Source organism: Dendrobates tinctorius, unplaced genomic scaffold (genome assembly GCF_039654945.1).
Source record: "Dendrobates tinctorius isolate UK_male_01 unplaced genomic scaffold, ASM3965494v1 ptg000162l, whole genome shotgun sequence".
In the NCBI taxonomy this organism is placed as follows: domain Eukaryota; kingdom Metazoa; phylum Chordata; class Amphibia; order Anura; family Dendrobatidae; genus Dendrobates; species Dendrobates tinctorius.
In genome coordinates, this window is record NW_027361829.1 from 40,995,495 (window position 1) to 41,009,812 (window position 14,318).

At 46.2% G+C, this 14,318-nt stretch overlaps 1 protein-coding gene across 2 annotated transcripts in view; it reads left to right on the forward strand.

Annotated features, from left to right (window-relative positions):
- VPS41 (VPS41 subunit of HOPS complex) overlaps positions 1-14,318 on the forward strand; it is a 397,695-nt gene that overhangs the window by 292,465 nt on the left and 90,912 nt on the right. The gene's annotated exons all lie outside the window — the stretch shown is intronic.

Below are 14,318 nucleotides of genomic sequence, written 5' to 3' on the forward strand. Positions count from 1 at the left end.
TGACATATTTATTGTCTGGAAAGGTGACATTTTAGCATTTCCTCAATTTGTACAATATTTACATGCAACTTGAGATTCCCGTATGGGACTCCCTCCAATCAGGTAGCCCTCTTAGACTTCTCAGTGGTAAAGTGTATACACACAAAGTTGAGAGCTCAGTATTTAGGAAAAGCAATTCAGGCAACACTACTCTTCTTTCACCTACAGTCCTGCTCATCGTTATTGGCACTCATGAAGTTTACGTACATAATGTGGAATATCTCGTGAAAAAATTGAATCAAGTAAAAGGTTTTTTGTATCGAGTTCTCATGTTAAATACAAAAGAGCAAATTATGAACAATAATTAAAAACATAAAATAATGTGAGGGGAAAAATAGAAAAACCTAAACCCTGACACTGGTATTGGCACCCTTTACAATAAATTAATATGGAAACACATTTTTACTCGCCTGTGGTAAATCACAAACGAGAATCATCTGTGGTTAATGTTTGGTGCCCATATGACATGCGCCTGCCATTTTCTTCCCGGAAGAAGACGCCGGGGTACAGGACCGGGGTATGCAGGAGGGTCCGGGGAGGCTCGGGGGACCCTATTTCTCTTTCCTCTGATGTGCTAGATCATATTAGAGGAGAGAAAAATTAAATGGGAAATCAGACTTTTTTTTGTTGTTTGCGGTCACCGTTATTCCGTGAATATCGGTAATCGCAACACTGGGGTCGGTAAAAACTGACCCAAATCATGTTTTCCAGGGTCTCAGCTACCCCTGTTAGCCAAGACCCGGAGAAATTCCAACCCTGGGGAGTGCTATAACCTTATTACTCATCGCCATTAAAAAAGCGGCGATGAGGAATAAGTACCCTTAACTGCCGCCGTTAAAAGGTTAAGGAGTTGAAAGGCCACATGGTAGGCATGTTCCTTTCTCACAATGTTGAAGACAAAGGAGCTGTCTAAGGACATCAGAACTGTTATTATTAACAAACATAAGACTTCCAAAGAGTATGAGGCCATCTCCAAAGACCTTGGTATCTCAGTTTCAACAGTGCTCAATATTATTAAGAAGTTTGCCAAGCATGGAACTGTCAAGAACCTCCTTGCATGTGGGGGAAAGAGGAAAATTAACAAGAGATGTCTTCAAAAGTTGATGTGAATGGTGGAAATATTTTTTAGTGTAGGCCAGCAGTCATTTAGTTAATGAATGGAGCAGTGGCCCATATCCACACCCTGCACTCCATTCCAGTGTAACTTAAGAACCCTGTTCTTGGGATCTGTGTGGTTCAGGCAATAGGACTTTTATCAGAAAGTTATCACCTATAGATAAGTGTTAACTTGTTAACATGGAAATAACCTTTTACTTCTCTCTTCATACTATAGTCATGGCCTCAGTTCCTAATTGAGTTGTATTGTCGTAATAAATTTGGATGATTATAAAGTGATTGTAACAACAAGCAACTTTTCCAATTGCCTCTTTGTAAAATCCTCTCCGTTCCCCAAAATAGAAGGATTTTTATTTTGTGTACAGCTTGTTGCAAGGAGGCTGTTGGCTATACAACTTGCAAGAGCTGCTCTGAAGTTGCCGGGATTGCTGGATCCACTAGCTTCAGTGCTCTTACTTCTTGCAGGAGCAAAGCATCATACTGGCCCAAATTGTCAGTTACCAGGCACACACGTCTTGTCTCTGGCAAGCAGGAAGTCGGGAGGCAGAGTAGCTGTACACTACTGAAGAAAAAACATGAGACAACCCCTTTAACCCCTTCCCTACATGCGCATATATGAACGACGCTGCTAGGGCTGCGTTCCTGCAAACTGCCGTACATATACTTCCTGACGATCATGCGGGCTCATGCTGAGCGCCACCGCGATCAAATGCGATTGTCAGCTCTATATGAGAGCTGACACCCTGCAGCAACGGCCACAGTTCGTGTTGGCACTGATGATGGGCATTTGACCCCTCTAAGGCTGTGTGCACACGCTGCGGATTGTGGTGCGGATTTTGTAAAATCCGCAGGTGAAACTGCAGGTCAAAAGATCTGCGGATTGCTGTGCGGTTTTGCCCTGCGGTCTTTCATCTCCTCAATGGAGGAGATGGCAAACCACAGCAGAATCCGCAGAAAGAATTGACATGTCAATTCTTTCTGCGGATTGAAAACCGCAGATAAAAATTCCGCACCGTCTGCACTGCGGTTTTTGATTCCCATAGGGAATCATGGTACTGTACACTGCAGCAAAAACTGCTGCGGGTCCGCAGCGGCCAAATCCGCTGCGGAACCGCAGAAAAATCCGCAGCGTGTGCACACAGCCTAATGCCGCTGACAGTGACATTGATGGGAATCAAAGAGGGAGGGAGCTCTCTCTGCTCCCATCAGCACAGTAGGATTGCGATTGCATTGTGCCGATTGTCTTCATGGTGACCCTGGACCGAAAGATGGTTGCGTGTTCACCCAGAGATGGTGGCCTGTAAGCTCCTGCTCAGAGCATGAGCTGACAAGCCTCCTCCCTGCCTGTGAGACACTGATCTGATGCCCTGCAATGCAAAAGCATTGCAGAGTATTAGATAAGCAATCAGGGCAGGGAAACATGATGTCCCATGCTGGGACAATGTAAAAAGTATAAAAAAAAAAAAAGTTTCAAAAATTTGCAAAATATTTTTTGAACATCACAAAATAAAGGGGAAAAAATTTTTAAAAAATTCGAAAAATACATTTATTTATATAAAAACAAAAATAAACAACAAAAGTACACATATTTGGTATCACCGCATCCGGAACGACCTGCTCTATAAAATTATTCTACTATTCAACCCCTTCAGTGACAAAACTTAGTAGCAAAGCCACAAAAGAGGACTAAAAATCTTCCAAAAATACAGCTGAAAAGGGGGCAGCACCGCTTACTTGCCCAGGTCTGTGAACAAATGCACTACAGGATGCAGCCAGCCCATATAGCAAGATGTTGCAAAATACTAAATAGACAGACACTCACTACCTGCCCATTCATGGAGGGGGTGACTGCTTAGTATGCATTTGCACAATAAAGGCCTATATAGGGCGCTGTTCACATAAAGGTAATACATAGTGTCTGGTTCACAGCCTATTAGTTACGCTCATACTATTCGATTAGGCGGCCTGGCCAGCACTCTCTAAATGCATCCCATGTGAAGACCCCTGTATACAAGACCCAACGGGCTGGGCTTGGCTGCACCCTGAAAAATAAAGTGCACAAAATACATATAAATATGTGAGGTATTGGTAGATATTTTGGCCAAGATATGCAAGCTCGCAACAAAAGGTCAAAGGTCTTAAACTTAGTAGCAAAACCACAAAAGAGGACTAAAAATCCTCCAAAAATACAGCTGAAAAGGGGGCAGCACCGCTTCAGTGAACACCGTAAAAAAAAGAAAAGTAGCAAAAAACTATGGTTTTTCATCATACCGCTGAACAAAAAGTGTAATGAAAAGTGATCAAAAAGTAGAATGTAAATAAAAATTCTATAGTTAAAAACGTTATCTTGGCCCTCAAAAAATAAGCCAACGCACAGCTCCATCAACACAAAAATAAAAAAGTTATAGCATCAGAATAAAGCAATGCAAAAATAATTTTTTCTATAAAAGTTTTTTTTATTGTGTAATAGTGCCAGAACATAAAAAAAATGATGTATTCGAACTGACTTGAAGAATAAAGCTGCCTTATCACTTTTACCACTCAGTGAATTGCATTGCTGGTTTTTGTTAATTCTGTCTCCCAACAATTGGAATAGAAAGGGCTGAAAAAAGTTATGTGACCAAAAATGGTGTCAATAAAAATGTCAACTCGTTCCGCTAAAACAAGACTCTGTGGGTCAAAATATGGAAAAACTATAGCGCTCAAAATATGTTTTTTTAGTGTGTGACAGCTGCCAAATCTAAAAAAAATATATAAATCCGGTATCACTGTAATCGCACCGACCCGAAGATTTCATTCGGTCTCCCAAAGATCACAGTAAGGCTCAGCTCACATTTATCCCTCGCTCTGCACTGAGCACTTAAATTGGGGTTTCCATATAAATCTCTGAAATTCTGACAGAACCCCGGTGGAACATTCCCTAGAATGACGCAGATGGAGTCACTGTGGACGCCGCCTGGCCTATGATCCAGCGGTGTCAGTCTTTTTAAGTATGAATTAAGCACGGTGAGCCATATCTCTGAAAAGGACAACGCTGAATAGAGGCCAGACGCAGTTCAGAGTAACTCTGCTGCCTCATTATTGTGAATAGATTCCTCTGGGGTTTAATCTGAATCACGTAACTACACATCTTGATTAATTCATCAAGATGTATAGCTTCCAAAATCAAGTCACTTGTGGGGGTTTCCGCTGTTTCGGCTTGTCAGGGGCATTCGCAATTTGTCTCAGCCAAATTTGTGCTCCAGAATTTAATTGACTCTTTTTCCCTTCCGAGCCCTGCTGTGTGTTCAAACAGTAGTTTTCCATCACATATGGGGTACTTGTGTACTCAGGACAAATTGCACAACAAATAGTTAGGTCCATTTTCTTCTGTTACCCTTGGGAAAATGAAAAACTTTTTTGTGAGAATTTTTTTTCTTCAGTTTAATGCCTCATCTATATAAAATTCTGTGACATACCTGTGGGTTCAAGGTGCTCACCACATCTCTAGTTAAGTTCCTTGAGGGGTGTAGTTTCCAAAATGGGGTCACTTTTGTGTGGTTTCCACTCTTATGGCACATCAGGGGTTCTCCTAACGCAACATGGTGTCCACTATCTATTCCAGCAAATTTTACATTCAAAAAGTCAGATGGCACTTCTTTCCTTACGAGCCCTGCTGAGGCCCAAACAGTAGTTTCCCCCACATATAGAATATCGGCGTGCTCAGGAGAAATTGAACAACAAATTTTATCCTGTTACCCTTGTAAAAAAATAAAACAAAATTAGGGTCAAAGTTAAATTTTTGTGAAAAAAGTTAAATGTTCATTTTTCCTACTACATTGCTTCAGTTCCTGTGAAGCACCTAAAGGGTTAATAAACTTCTTGAATGTGGTTTTGAGCACCTTGATGGGTGCAGTTTTTAGAATGGTGTCACTTTTGGATTTTTTTCTGTTATCTAGACCCCTTGAAGTCAATTCAAATGTGATGTTGTCTTTAAAAAAAAAATATATATATGGTTTTGTAAATTTTGTTGGTTTTGGTCGAATTTTAACCCTTCTAACTTACTAACAAAAAAAATTGTTTAAAAAATTGTGCTTATGTAGACATGTGGGAAATGTTATTTATGAACTATTTTGTGTGACATAGCTCTCTGATTTAAGGGAATACAAATGAAAAATTTGTGATTTTTTTTTTTTTTCCAAATTTCCAATATTTTCACGTTGTATCGAACAAATTTTACCACTATCGTGAAGTACAATATGTCATGAGAAACATTCTGAGGCTAAGTGCACACGCTGCGGATTGGTCTGCGGATTTGTATCTGCGGAGCCACAGGTAAAATGACCTGCGGTTTATCACCTCTACAATGGAGGAGATGGTAAACCGCAGCAGAATCCGCAGAAAAGAAGTGACATGTCATTTCTTTCTGCGGATTCAAAACCGCAGCTTTTCCGCAGTTAAAAATCCGCAGCATGTGCACAGCAGATTGTAAATCACATAGACTTACATGCTACTGTACACGGTCTGCAGAACTGCTGCAGATCCGCAGCGGCCAAAACCGCAGCGTGTGCACATAGCCTCAGACTCCCTAGGATCTATTCAAGTGTTACAGAGTTGTTATCACATAAAGGGACACTGGTCAGAACTGAAAAAATTGGCCTGGTCTAGAAGGTGAAAGCAGGCTGTAGGGTGAAAGGGTTAAAGAGGACCGGTCTAAATACCTTATAGAAATCCTTGATTCTGCCACTCTCTTTCATTTTGCATTGTTTTGCTCTATTGCAGAGATATCCTTGTGTTTCTTCTGGAGCATAATATGTGAAATCTCTGCTTTGCAGTCCAACTGGGTGTTTCTTCTCTTGTCTTCACTGTAGGCATGTGCTTTCACCCCTCCCACCCAGATGCTGCCAATCACCGCTTGGCAATGTCTGAGACTAATTGACTGATACACCACCTGCCCAGCTGTGATTGGCAGCATCTGGGATGAAGGGTGAAAGCACATACTCTCACAGAAGACAATGACCAGATGTCCAGTTGAACTACAGAAATTTCACATATAGTGCTCCAGAAAAAAACAAATGTGAATATCTCTGCAATGGAATGACGCAGCCCAAAACGATAAAGAGCATTCGGAAGGTCAGCAATTTCTACAAGGCATTTTTTTGGAGCAAGTGATAGGTCCTCCTTAACAAAGCTATGACCAGTAAAATGGATCAATAAAAACAATCACACTGAACTCGTCTTTTAACGTAATGTGTCAGGTTTCTCTCAATCTTGTCAGTCGTGACTGCAAAAATTGCATTGCCGGCTACACCATGTCAGCAGATTTTACCCTATAGAACCTAAGTGACAGACTCAATTCAGATGCCCACTTCTGCACAGATGCAGTGCATTCTTGTATGAAATCTCTAGATGTCACTCACTGTCCAGTGGATTGCTGCTATGTTTCTACGTGATATTATGGAAGGCCATGCAATGTTACTGAGAAATATTGAGACAAATTGTATTTTGTTGCAGAATTACAGTAGTTATTTAATAATAATTTTAAAAAAAGTACATTTTCTTTGTATTAACCTAATCTGCTTATGTTGCAAATTGTGATACTAACGGATACTGTTGCCGTGAGAGATATAGATGATCGGTGAGTAACTGGACTGTTACTGTTCATTGTTTTATTATCCCCATGATAAAAATGCACATCAGACAGAAATTCATTTTCTCCCCATTATGTACATTTTGGTTACGGTGATCCCGCAAGCACTGCAGGTATACCCATGTAATGCATCGGCCGAGAATGATATGTGCCCTAATGATGCCAATGTGCGCAGGTTAACGTGCGGTTGTATACATATACTGGTTGTCTGTACATGATACTTAAAAAGTAGAGAGTTATATTCTGCTTGTAACATTCAAAATATGAAACACTAAAATAGTATATGTAAATTAGTGGAAGCCGCACTTTGGGAGCTCAATCTGTGGCTGCTGCAGCTTCCATAAGGCTACATCAGAAGCCTGCCAAGAATGCAGAGCAGAACCTGCAGCTGAGGCCTCTTTTACACTTCCGTTGTTTGTGATCATTTGAAATCTGCCAAAAACTAAAAAAAAAACGATCCGTTTTGTAACTAAAGGAAGTCAGCGGACCGTTTTTTGGACGGATCTGCCGAAGTTGCAAAGGGTAGGAAATTTAAAGAAGCTGCGGTCTGGAAAAGGAAAGAGAGAGACTGACTCTCAGAGAACATCTTCCGGGCATGCGCACTAGTAAAAAGCAGATCGTCACTACAAAAAAAGGTTCAGAGTCCGTCTGCTCCGCCCGGGAGACGCTACAATTTAGACGGATGCAACGGATGACCGTCAGTCAAAATCCGCCGCTAATGCAAGTCTATGGGGGGAAAAAACGGATCCGTCAAAAAAAGGGGCGGATCCGTTTTTTCCAAAACCTGGCAGATTTTGACTGACGTCAAAAAACGGAAGTGTGAAACAGGCCTAACAGTAAAAAATTACTTCTGATGACACATTCATACACACTTGTTTTTTAAGATCATTCTAATATTACTATATCTATGGTATGCTTTTTACTGGCTAGCAAATAAGATTTGTGTTACTACATTTATTTAGTCTTGTGTTTCATTTTTTATTATTTGTATTTATGCTTTAAAAATTTTCTTTTTTGCTACGTACGATATTTGCAATCTTAGAGAATACAATACTATTATTATTCTACCTATTCCCCATACTTTTTCCGTGAACATTCCCCATTGCACAGCTCCCCACTAATTTTAATATTCTTAATCTATATGCATTAATTAAAATTATACCTTTTTGCCAAAAGTCTCCGGAAGAAGCCCACGCGAAACGCTCGTCGGGGCGGCATGTGAAAAAAACTCACGCCGCAGTTCAGCCCTGCTCGCTCGCATCTCGTTCATCAGTGGTTCTGAGCCTGGATGGTGGCATCTTGGCACCGTCCAGGTTGAAAACAGGTTATCCCCCTTACATGGAGTACAGCGTGGGACAGAACGACGGACAGGTATAGTATATTGTTGTTTTTTTATTTTAGTTTTATTACTGGAGATCGAGGGCTTCGGTGGATTTAGGCATGGTTGTAAGTATGGTTTAATTAAGATTATTAAAGGAGTCTGTGTCATTCTTTCAATTAAAGGACTTTCTGGGTTTGTGTTTTCTTACAATGTGATTATAGGATTAGCAATGGATATGTGTCTTATAGATGCCTCTCCTTTACTAAGCCGTGGGCTTGATGTCACCTGACAATACAAAGGTGACATCAACCCCCCCCAGCTTTCACCTTACTTGCCACCAGCACAGAGCAAGTGGGAAGAACCGGGCAAAGTGCCAGAATTGGAGCATCTAATAGATGTGCCTTTTCTGGGCAGCTGCTAGCTGCTATTTTTAGGCTGGGGGGCCAATATCCATGGCCTCTTACCAGCCTGAGAATACCAGCCCCCAGCTGTCAGCTTTAGCAAGGCTGGTGGTCAAAAATGGGGGCAACCTCACACCGTTTTTTTAAATTATTTATTTAAATAATTTAAAAAACTGCATGGGAACCCCTCTGTTCTTGATAACTAGGCTTGCTGATAGCTGAGGGTGCAGCCCCCAGCTGCGAGTTTTGTCTGGCTGGTTAGCAAAAATACAGGGGAATCCAAACTTTTTTTTTAATTATTTATTTATAGTGCAGGAGCGACTAATGAAAACTCCCATCCGCCGCTCCTGCTGTCACTGTAATTCGCTGCAGCAAGTGTCGACTGATGGGATCAGTAGTTCCATCAACTTTCACCAGTGACCGGAGATAAACTTTTTATACCTCCGATCACAGCTGAGCGCTCACGCTATCTTTTGACAGCGTGAGAACCGTGGCTCTCTGACCGGTGGGGATAATTTCACTGCTGATAAAAAGCTGTGTTTGCCGCGCTGTCATGCACATGACAGCGTGACAAACACCCGTTGTTTGTGCAGCCGAACCCAAACAGTAACACGGATAGTAGGTGTTCGGTACAGTCACCGAACTTTACTGTTCGGTGTCGCCCATCTCTAGTTATATGTTATTTAGAAATACAGTTATTTCTACCACAAGGAAGACAGGATCTGTGTTCATAAGCTTCATTAAAGTTACCGTATACCTTAAAGGGGCTGTCCGATCCAAAATAAGTCTGCAGTCACTCTGTGTGTTCTGTCAGTATTCGCCGGTATCTGAGCCGGGACTGGAGGATACGTCCAGTGGGTGTGGCCGACTAGTGTTCACGACCTCCCTCTGTATGGCCGGGGTCACACTGGCAAGGAATACGGGCGAGTGAGAGGCGCTAAAAGCACGCATTAGACACGGACAAATGATTCTCTATGGGGTCACTCGCACCAGGCGTATATTTCTCATCCGTATCCTACGCTCCGTGCCAATCGCAGCATGCTGCGATTGTCAGCGTACTACACCCGTAGTACGCCAATGCAAGTCTATGGGCGCGCAAAAAATACGGATTACACACGGACCAGACGTGTGACCTGCGAGCAATACGCAGGTCTTTTGGCTGTTGACAGGAAATGGGGCAATCCATCATCAGGAAGCCTAGACATGCAAATGAGCTCAAAAAGCGCTCCAGACATCCAGGAAGTACGCCTCCACGGAGTACAGCAGCAGCATGGCGTCCACGTACATAAATGTTGAGATGCTTATTGTCCTGGTGCAGGAGCGTCCCGAAATCTGGGACCAACGCGATGCAAATTATGCAAGCCGGGCAAGAAAGGAGGCGTCATGGAGGCGTATCTGTCGCCAGATGTACCATGACTTTTGTGACCGACCACGTGAGGAGCAGCATAAAATTCGTAAGTACAACGCAAAACATCAGTAACCTTAGCACGCAAGAAAAAAGGAATATAGAATCAGCACCCCCCTTCCTGTGCATGTACTTTTAGCCTCATGAGGCCGTTACATTTGGATGTGACACGTGGCTTCACACAGCCATAATTTGGGGTTAGGCCACAAGCTCCTCATCCTCCTAGACAAAACAATTATTAAGTGTAGCTAAAGAAACCCTGTGTATCTGCCCAATTACATATGCCACCATGGGTAGAAAGCACACCCCAGAAGGCCCAATGCCTAGTCTACTGGTAGAAAATGTGACCTCTCAAATATGTGAATTTGACAATATTTCCTGTCACATTGCAGTGGAAGATGTGATGAAACGCTGGCGAAGCATCCGGGACCAGTACCGCCGGGAACGCCAGCAGCGGTCCAGGAGTGGGGATGCTTGCTACGTTAAACGAAAATATATATATTACGACCGCCTCTCCTTCCTCGCCCCAATTCTGGATCTGAGACCGTAAGTAGATACCTCACACCACATTACACAAATACTTTACAGGGCCAAAAATATTGATGTATTTTTGCCTCTGTTCTATTTCATAACAGAACTCAATCCAACCTTACGGATCGAGGAACGGCCTCAGAGGCAGAGCCCATAATAGATCCTGTAGGGGATGAGGTAGCTGGCCCATCTTCTCCCCCTACAAGAAGGATGGCAGAAGATGAGGTATCACAGGACAGCCCAATGGCTGCCCAACACACAACACCACCAGGACGGTCTGCTGCTGCCCCATCACCCATCCTGGAAGAGCCGGGCAACTTGAGCAGCAGCCCAACTGGCCAGATCAGGGCCTCCCCACAGGCTGCTCTTGCATCACGGCGCACACGAAGAAGGTGCCAGATCACTATTCAAGAGAGCAGGACCAATGTGGACACAGGGGTGCTCAATTATTTATCTAGAGTAACTACAGATGATGGGGAGGAGGCCTATGCACGTAGCCTCACCCTTTATCTCCGTGCCCTTACCCGTGAGGTCAGGCTCCGTATTAGGGGATGTATTCAGATCCTGCTTGATGCCAGCACCCCCCCCCCCCCAATACCCCATATGAGGTTTTCGAATTTCTGGAGAGGTGGCAGCTCTCCCCCCAAAATCTAATGCGCATGAGACCATCAACACAGATGCTTGCTCAAGCAGGGTCCGAACAGCCCCTAATACGTGGGCCAACACCTCAACCCCTTCCTCCCACTACCCAACCTTCTATTCCGCAGCCCCAAATGTCAGCCTCTGGCCAACCCCACCAATATGGCCACTTGTACCCACCCAGTGTTGGAGGCTGGTCCCAACCTGGTTGGGGACGATCTGGCTATCTTGGTGGGTATGAGCCACGTGCCTACCACAGCCAACAAGATGCCCCTCACCATCATCATTACTCTGGCCAGGATCTCCAACAGTCCCAGGAGGTCTCTCCTGGCACCGCAGGTACCCGGTGCTGCCCCCGGCGAGTAACGCCGCACGCCCCGTCTACCGGAGTGCGGCCGGAAGCCCCGCCGGCGGCCGCGGCCCCCGCTGCATGAGGAAGTCCGTGGGTATCGCGCGAGGCTCCGCCCGCCGACTTCCGGTGGTAGCCGGAAGACCCGCCCACTGACTTCCGGTACGGCTCAGCCCAGGGGGTGGAGAGCGGCGGCGCACACAGTACCGGAGCGGAAACTCCCGACCCCCTCCCCCCTCGCATTTCCGCGGTCGTTCAACAGGAGTGGAACGTTACCTGTGGGTGAGTGCAACCCCGTTTCGAGAGCCGCACTGGTACTCAGGGAAGGGGTTACCCTCCTCCTCCTTCTACCCTACCTTCAAGCTTGGGCAATATGTCTGGCAAAGGGAAAGCTCACTCTTTCCTATACGCTGTTTGCGTTTCCTGTGGGGTCAGGCTGCCAAAGGCGCAGGCGGGTAAATTTTGTGAAGCCTTCGAGTCGGAGCACGCCCAGGAGCCCCCCACTGTTTCAGAGCCCAGGGGTCAGGACCCCCCGGAATGGGCGGTATCTTTTGTCACATTCTATGTTGTCCCTTACAAGGGCAATTGAATCCCTTTGAGGCCCAGGCAGGGACAAGGATGGTGGTCTGCCAGCGGAAGACAGCTCGTCCACGTCTCAGGACCCTCCGACCGTTAGAGGCCGATCCAGTTCCAGACAAGCTCATGGCAAAAGAGCTCGTTCCCCGTCGGCCGGGCCCTCCGGGGCTTCGGCGGCGGGTATTAGGGCATCTCGTTCCCCGTCGCTGAGCTCAGGGAGCGATCAGGATGAGGGCGAGGAGGAGGAGGCCTGGAATCTAGAAAGCCTGGGGTACCAAGACTCCGTGGACAGCCTCATTGAGGCAGTCAACCAGACATTAGAGATCGAGGACGATGTGTCCACGGCCTCAGGTCACAAGGTCTCCTTCAAGAAAACCAGGCGACCACATAGAAGGTTTGCCACGCATCCGGAGTTCGAGGATCTAGTCCAAAAACATAGAGAACACCCGGATAAGCGTTTTGCAATGCAAAAAGCGCTGCAAGCAAAGTATCCGTTTCCTCCTGAGCTCCATAAAGGATGGGTGGAGTCGCCAGTAGTGGACCCACCGGTATCACGTTTAGCATCAAGGTCGCTATTGTCGATACCCAGTGTTTCTTCCATCAAGGACCCAACTGATCGCCTCATAGATGGGCTTGCCCGCTCAGTGTATGAGGCAGCAGGGTCGGCTCTGGCCCCCTCCTTTGCGGCAACTTGGGTGGCTAAGGCCATGGTTTCATGGGCGGACGCTCTGCATAATGCCCTCCAAGACAGGGATCTGCCCGCGGAGGTCTTGGAAGCTGCAAATCAGATATCAGAAGCGAGTGATTATCTCATCAGCGCCTCACTGGACGCGGCCGAGTGTTCGGCTGTGGCAGCAGCAAATGCGATCGCCATTAGGCGAGCATTATGGCTGAGGTTGTGGAAAGCGGATTCTATCTCTAAAAAATCCTTAACCTCATTGCCTTTTCAGGGCAATCGGTTGTTCGGTGAGAAGCTTGATAAGCTTATCTCAGAAGCCACAGGGGGGAGAAGTAGTTTCCTCCCGCAGCAGAGGAGTTGCCCGGCATTCAGGCAAACGCAGAGGCGTTTTCGGCCTTTTCGTAGCCCCTGGGGGGGGACTTCGGCCAGGGCATCCTCCTCCGCAAACAATGGCCAGAGTAGGGAAAGGCAAACCTCTTACAGGGCCAATCCGCTAGGTAGAGGCCGAGGCCGTTTGCCCAGAGCGAGGGGGGCCAGATCCCAAAAGCCTCCGGCAAAATGACTCGAGGCGCTTCGTACCTACGGACGACAGAGTGGGCGGACGCCTACTAGGGTTCAGCCACGTTTGGGTCGCAGTTGCACGCGACGCTTGGGTGGCGGAATTGATATCGTCCGGGTACAAGATAGAGTTTGTCGGACTCCCGCCACAGCGATTCTTCCGTTCCCGACTTTCCAGGACAGAATCGCAGGCGGAAGATTTGTTACAGGCCATAATGACGCTTCAGCGCAAAGGGGTCATTGTCCCAGTGCCGCAAGGCGAAGAGACGCAGGGTTTTTACTCCAACCTGTTTTCGGTCCCCAAAAAAGACGGGACTGTGAGGCCGGTACTGGATCTAAAGATCCTGAACAAATTCATCAGGGTCAGGCGGTTCCGGATGGAGTCCCTCCGCTCGGTCATTGCAGCCATGGATCCAGGGGAATTCCTGGCCTCGATCGATGTGCAGGATGCATATCTACACATTCCGATATTTCCTCCACACCAGAGATTCCTGCGTTTTGCGATCGGAGGGCGACATTTCCAATTTGTGGCTCTGCCCTTCGGTTTGGCCACTGCCCCCAGAGTCTTTACAAAGATAATGGCGGTGGTTATGGCCATCCTGCATGCACGGGGCATAACGGTACTACCGTACCTGGACGACCTTTTGGTAAAGGGTCCGTCGTTTCAGGCGTGCCAGAGGAATGTCAGTATCACTCTGGATACCCTGGTCCATCTAGGCTGGTTGATCAATCAAAACAAGTCGTCCTTGGTTCCAGCCCAGAGAATCGTATTCCTAGGCATGGTTTTCGACACCTCCCGGGGGCTGGTGATCCTCCCTCAGGACAAGGCGCGAAGGATCAAGCAGGGGGTACGGAACCTTCTACAGCCGGGCACCAGATCCATCAGGTACGGCATGAGTGTGTTGGGCAGAATGGTGGCGGCGATGGAGGCAATCCCGTTTGCCCAGTTCCATCTCCGTCCGCTTCAGCATGCGCTCTTGTCAGCATGGGACCGGGGGCTGCTGTCTCTCAATCATCAGTGCAAGTTGCTTCCGCCGGTCCGGCGATCACTCCGATGGTGGACTCGCGACTCGTC